Here is a 6,838-nt window from a genome sequence, read left to right as displayed (position 1 = left end):
AGCTGTATGATTTCATGATTCATTAGTCATTGTTGAAGCTTTGTGTTTTTCTGTTTTGTAGTTACTATATTTAACCAATAGATCTTCTATATTTGATTTATTGAATGATTGTAAGGTGTATATGTCTGACTAGTAGGGATCATCTGATCTTGACATCTTTTCAGAGTTATGTTCAATGGTGACAGTGAGTTTTTTGTCTGTTTGGTGTGTTTCTATAAATAATATAGCTTATTTTGGTGTTTGTGGTTGAAATGCAATCAAAACCTTGTCAGTTGACTTGATATCTAAATGTTCCAAGGCTGATCACTTCCTTTTTTGATACACAAAATATAGTGTATTGATAATAACATTCTATACATACTATCCATTAACATTTCCAGAAATTTATCGTAATATATGCTCAGATACTCCAGACACAAAATAATGTTTCAAGAAAATTACATAAATTTTACAAGGTGCAGGAATCTAATGACTGTTCTAAAAATAAAATTTTTGGCATTGTTACCCTCATCTTTAAAAATTGGAGTTATCTTCCTTTGTCTAGAATAGCTGTTAAAACAACATCTATCAATGCAATATTTAATTTTACTTCCAACTGATAAATTGAAGCAATCTTTACTGTACAGTGCTTTATTATAAAAATACAGCTGTAAATGTGATAAAACACACTATTTTCTTTATTATCATGAAAAGTCTTACACATGAATTACATACTACTCTTGAAATTTGGAATTTGCAAATTTCATTTAAGATCTAGGCGGATTGTTATCTGCTTTTTAAAAATCCAAGATGGAAGAAGACACCCGATATACCTTAAGGTATGAAATGAACATCTTGCACAAGTCTCTATTCTTTGGACTTATTTTCAGGGTTCAAAGAGTGCTAATAATCTAATTTTTTTTTGTACGTTTGACAGGATTTGGCTGACTTGAACTTTATTTTCATGGTCAATGTTAAAATTATCCTGATTAGGTTTGTTACTCAGGAACTGTAAGCAATAGAAAGAAGAATGTTTTCACTGTTTAAATATGTGAATTTGGTAGCTGGTTTCACTATGTGAGGTGTATCGATAGATAACAAGATGTACATTAAGCTTTCTGTAATAAAAAGGGATATATACTGGATATACTTACTAGAAATGTAATGAAATGATTAAAGCTTTCAATATTCTTCTTGACAACATAATGTACCTTTATCAACAAGTTTTAGGTATCCATATTGGCACTAATTGCCCCCTTAAATAAAACCAGCTTCATTCTTCATATGAAGGTCTCAAGTCAGAAACCTGTATATAGTTTAGTATTGAATTTTAAACCTGATGCTTTTTGTTATCTATTAATCATGCTTTTCTTTGTCTAATATGTTCTGCTTTTTATTTGTATTGTAGTCGTGTAATATTTTGTTTTCATTTCAATGTTATATTTAACTGTGCCATTAAAGTGCGAGGTTTGGCATGCCTTAAAACCAGGTTCAACCCACCACTTTTATTCCCCTTTAAAAGTGTCCTGTACCAAGTCAGGAAGATGGTCATTGTTATAATATTGTTCGTTTCTGTGTGTGTGTTGCATTTTAACGTTGAGTCGTTTCTGTTTTCTCTTATTTTTGAGATAAGACGTGGCACGGTACTTGTCTATCCCATATTTATGTATTTGGTTTTGATGTTATATTTGTTATTCTCGTGGTGTATTGTCTGTTGCTTGGTCCGTTTCTGTGTGCTGTTGCGTTTCGGTGTTGTGTCGTTGTTCTCCTCTTATATTTAATGCGTTTCCCTCGGTTTTGGTTTGTTGCCCCGATTTTGTTTTTTGTCCATGGATTTATGAGTTTTGAACAGCGGTATACTACTGTTGCCTTTATTTAGTGGTTGTTTGTTGGTTCATGTTCATTTATATATTTTTTTCGTAAATTGTTTTGCATTAGTCAGGCAATAATTTTTCTCATTTGAATTGTTTCCACTTTATCATGTTTGGACCTTTTAAAGCTTACTGTGCAGTATGGGGTTTTCTCATTTTGAAGGCTGTACCATTGCTAATGTCGACTTCATTTGAACTCTGGTGCATAGTTGTCATATTTCAAATCATACCACATCTTGTTTATTTCTATGTCAATCGAGGTTTCATCTTGACACTAAATGATGATCAATGAAACTTGCACAATCATTCTATACATGTTTCATTGCTCAATAAGTTTTCATGAGAAGGTCAGTTCCTAAAATACATTTAAGTAATAGGTCTGTGTAAATAATGATTGGAAGATCCACATGTCCTACAGGTTCATCTGTCCTTATTTACATAGTTCATTGGTCAAAATAGTTTTTTTCAAATTAATCTTTTTTAATATAAATAAGTAAAATTATTACTGATTTCTGAGAATTTCAGGTGTTAATGTCTTTCTGACAAGGATTGTTTGACCTTGACCTTATTTTCTTGGTTTAATAGTTGATCAGTCAACCAGGTATATGAAGATCTGTCTAGTTTTCATTTCTCATTCTGTTTAATGGCTACCTTAAAATACAAAGAATGCGAAAATACTGTATTAAAAGAATCAATTTTAATACAATGGTTTTAATATTTAAAAATATGACAATAAAACAACATATGACATTTTAGTGATTTGGCATAAGTTCTAAGTGTTTCAGAACACATATTAACTTTAGTAGACTTTTAGTAAATTTATCAAATACATAGTTAGTTTACAATTAAAATATCTATATATACAAATGATCTTGAATCATAATCATCTAAATGGTAAAATCAACTTTAAAAAAAAGTTACTTGTGAGATAGAAGATTTTTTTAAAACAGCTGATCTGGATATAATAAACATAAACAGGATTACTTTACTACAATATATTATAAATGCTTTAAAATGTGATAGACAATACAAATGATGATGATCCAAGATAAATATGTGCTGCTGTATAACAAATTATTCTGACAGTCAATAATGCTTTTAAAAAAATTATTAGATTTTTTTATACAAGGACTTATACAATATCAAGAACAAAACTACGCTCACATAAAACCACACTACACAATGACACAAAAAAACAAGAAATATTAAATTAAAAGATTTGGTATGGTATTCACAAATGAATGAGGATGTAAACAACTATTCAATGAGCATACTGTATATCAAACGTTATATTAAAGACCCAGGTTTGACAAAATGTGAAACAATTTGAAAGAGAAAACTGATAGCCACAGTAGTGATAATAACAATACATATAAAATGCGTAGAGGGTTTCAAAAGCATTTTCTTTCACGAGAAAAAAACAACAAAACTGAAGCACTGACCCATTACAGCATCTATCTCACTTCAGTAATTTATCATTCAGTTATTTAAGAGATAACTGTATTGTATTTGAAGCTTTGCGGACGTCCATCAGTAATTTTACTGTAGCAAATTTAGTTTACCTGGGGACGCGCAGTAGAGACAGGTAAACGGGTATTTGCGACAGTAAAACTACCGATGGACGTCCGCAAAGCTTCAAATAAAATACAGTTATCTCTATTCTAATGCAAAACAAATTCACAATTAAATTTCAATCATTATTTCAGTGTAAAATCTTCATTAAAGAAAATTCTGTGAAAAAAGCTTGTTATCTTCTTTGGTCCCTACACTAGGTGACGTTATAGGTATGCTTCTCACGTCAAACATAAACACTGGGTGTTTTTTTGCTTCTGTGCCGCTTCAGAATGTAATAAAATTTGATAAAAAGAAGATTTTTAGGTGCAACATGTGAGTTTTTTGGCTTATCATTGTAGAAATTACATGTCAGTACATTCAGCAATTCAAAATGTCGGCTTCCTTAGTTACAGGCAAGGAAATAAAGAATTTTACGCTATTTGTCATCCGATCAGAACCATTGATTCAAAATAATTGCATTAGAATAGCACTTACCGGTACCAAAACTATCAGACTAGGGAAACTTTAACTGAGTTCGTAGTTCCAATAAGCAACTTGCTGAGTTTGTCATATGGTGAACATTATTTTTCAGTTATCCCCCTTGGGAAGAGTTTTAAATTTGTAAAAACCAACCTAAATAATTTGTTATACAGCATGACTGTGACATGAATTGTTATTTGAACTCGTTCTTATCAATTGTACAACAACTATATGTACAAACTAGTGCTTAAGCAGCCTTCACCGAAAATGTTTTCTCTTACAAGCCCACAAATCGATCTGTCTTTTTTTCTTTTTTCTTTAAAAACATTTTTTTTTAATGGCTTATGAAGCCTCTCTTCAGACATTTTTTTTTACTTATACTGGTCAAAGGGCTTGTGGTGCATTATGAAGACTGCTTTATTTACAACTTATAAGTTATAACAATACAGCTTCCTGTTAGCAGCATCATAAAATATCTGATGACTTTTTGAAAAGACTACCATACCATATTTGTTTATTTTTAATCAAATTATCTTTTTTACTTGATAGAACTAATTTAGGAAAGCTGTTTTTGTAAAATTTGAATATATTCATTGAAACTAAATAGTGAAATATGGTATCGTGGTCTATTCTACATATTCTATTATGTTAAGTAACATTCATGTTGTCACAGTCAAAATGCACCGATGTAATACTGATGTGGTTTGACTGAACACTTCTGGTGTTGTTTCTCATAACTATTGCATGTCCTTTTCTGATATCCTTTGAACTCAGTATGTCCCTTTTAACAAGAGACATCATGAACAGTTGATATGCAGTTTTACTACATCCTCATGTCCTTTACAACATTAACCCATGTATCATAATGTTTTGGAGCAGTTATCTATGGTATCAACCTATTGGTAATAGCACCATTGATAACTGCAAACGTTTTTATGATAAAACTACACATGAAGTTCCTGTTAGTTCCTTTGATACCATTTTTTTAAATTCAAGATTCTATTATATTGCTAAAACATAAAGGTTTACTACTTTTGCTTACCCCCAATTCCAAAATAGGAGTAATAAAGGAAATTTTTGTGGCAAATGACATCATAAACCCCTAATAACTTAATTTGTCTACCAGTAGTTTTCTAATGATGGACAACATGATTTGCTGGAGAACTCAAAGTGGTTACCCTATACTGAAAATTCAGAAACTATCAAGATTTTTATTAATGCAAATAATGCGACTAGGTGAGGTTGTATTTTAATATCTGATCTATATATACACCGTGAAATTGCACTAATTTGACATTTTTACAAATTCTTTCTAAAAATCACAAAAATTATGCTCACAATAATTTCTGAATTTGCAGGATATGTATAACTTGCTTTACAAGCTGAATATGATGGAAACAATTCATCCCTGTTACACATTGTACACTGATAAATAAAGTCTGATATCAGATTGTTCTCCAGCAAAAGACTAAATAAAGCTGTGTATTCCTCTCTGTAAGATGATGGCTTTTAATCTAATGTCAGGATGGTTCTCAAAATACACCCTCAATCTATTCAATGATAAAATGTGCAAGGTACAAAAGTTTCTACCAACATGAGTTGATGTATTTCTTGTCGTACTTGTAGTAGCAGGATTTTTGGGGTAATTAAATGTCCCTGCATAAACTCCATTATGAGACACAGCCAATACAAAGTTTGTTTTTCCTCAACAACAAAGTTAATTATCTGTGTTTCAGTGTATCTGCATGCACTCCAGTATGTGCCACATATAATATTGTCACATTACATCAAGTCTGCTCTAGATTTTCATTATATCTACCATCCTTGCATCATCAGCATCTCCTTCAGAAGAAAATATATTGAATCTTCATTCACCTCTTGTTTAAACTATCAACAATGGTGAATGTGATTTTTTTTCAAATGTTTCCCAGCAACACTAACTCCAGTGAACCCTAATAAATGTACAAAGTAATTACCCATCTTTGTAACATTGACATGAGAAATCTCCAGTAACATGTATTTGTATGATCTACAAGCCACATTTTGACAATGCTGATGCCGGGACTATTATAAAGCTAGTTTCAATACACCATATACTGTGGAAGCCCCCAAATATGTTGTCTGTCCATTATCTTTATCCTCAGATCTAACATCATTATTGTTCTCTGTCCAATTCTACCCTTTAATCATAAAATATATATAATCTGGTAGTTCTTACACTGTCCACAGTACGATGACAGTATAGTCATGTTATTTTGATTTCACAAGTCTCAACTTGTCTACATATGAATTCCTGAAAGCTCTCATACAAAGATGATTACCAATCCTTGTAACATCTAGTAATTATTGTTTCCCAGTAAACCCTTTTACAAAGCTAAATACCCATCATTGTTCAATTAACATTAGTATTCTTCTCCAGTAACAATTGGACTTTATCTGTATAAACTGCTGTTAACCTTCACACAATGGTGATCATTTACCATTTAACCTCAACATTAGTCGTTTGTTCTCCAGACTAACATACACCTGACAAACATTAATGAAAGTCCATCCTATATTGCTATGTCAGAATTGTTATCCAATCAGTGTCAATGTATGAGCATAAAATGTTGCCTATTCATTATTGCTCTCCTTAACGTTTACTTTGTTCTCAGTAAAAGTTTGACTGTAATTTTACCCTTCCATTATATGCCTTATAAAGGTGAGTGACAATGATTCGACAGCCTGCAGTATGATGCTTGTATGAGTTTTATATTTATTTTTGTATGTCAATTCTACATATTTTATTGATGATAGTAGCACTGTCGTGAAAACATTGCAATGCCATCACATTCCAATCAGTATCACTTCCAATAACGTGTTTACTACAACTTATTCCTTTTTCCTTTGCTATAAGTTGTGATACTGAGACTGGTTAAGATTGAAACATTCTCCAATGATAAGGATCTGCTGTG

The sequence above is a fragment of the Mytilus trossulus genome, chromosome 1 (genome assembly GCF_036588685.1).
Source record: "Mytilus trossulus isolate FHL-02 chromosome 1, PNRI_Mtr1.1.1.hap1, whole genome shotgun sequence".
NCBI classification, from domain to species: Eukaryota; Metazoa; Mollusca; class Bivalvia; order Mytilida; family Mytilidae; genus Mytilus; species Mytilus trossulus.
The sequence above is the reverse complement of the archived record's forward strand: the minus strand, read 5'-3'. Positions refer to the sequence as shown.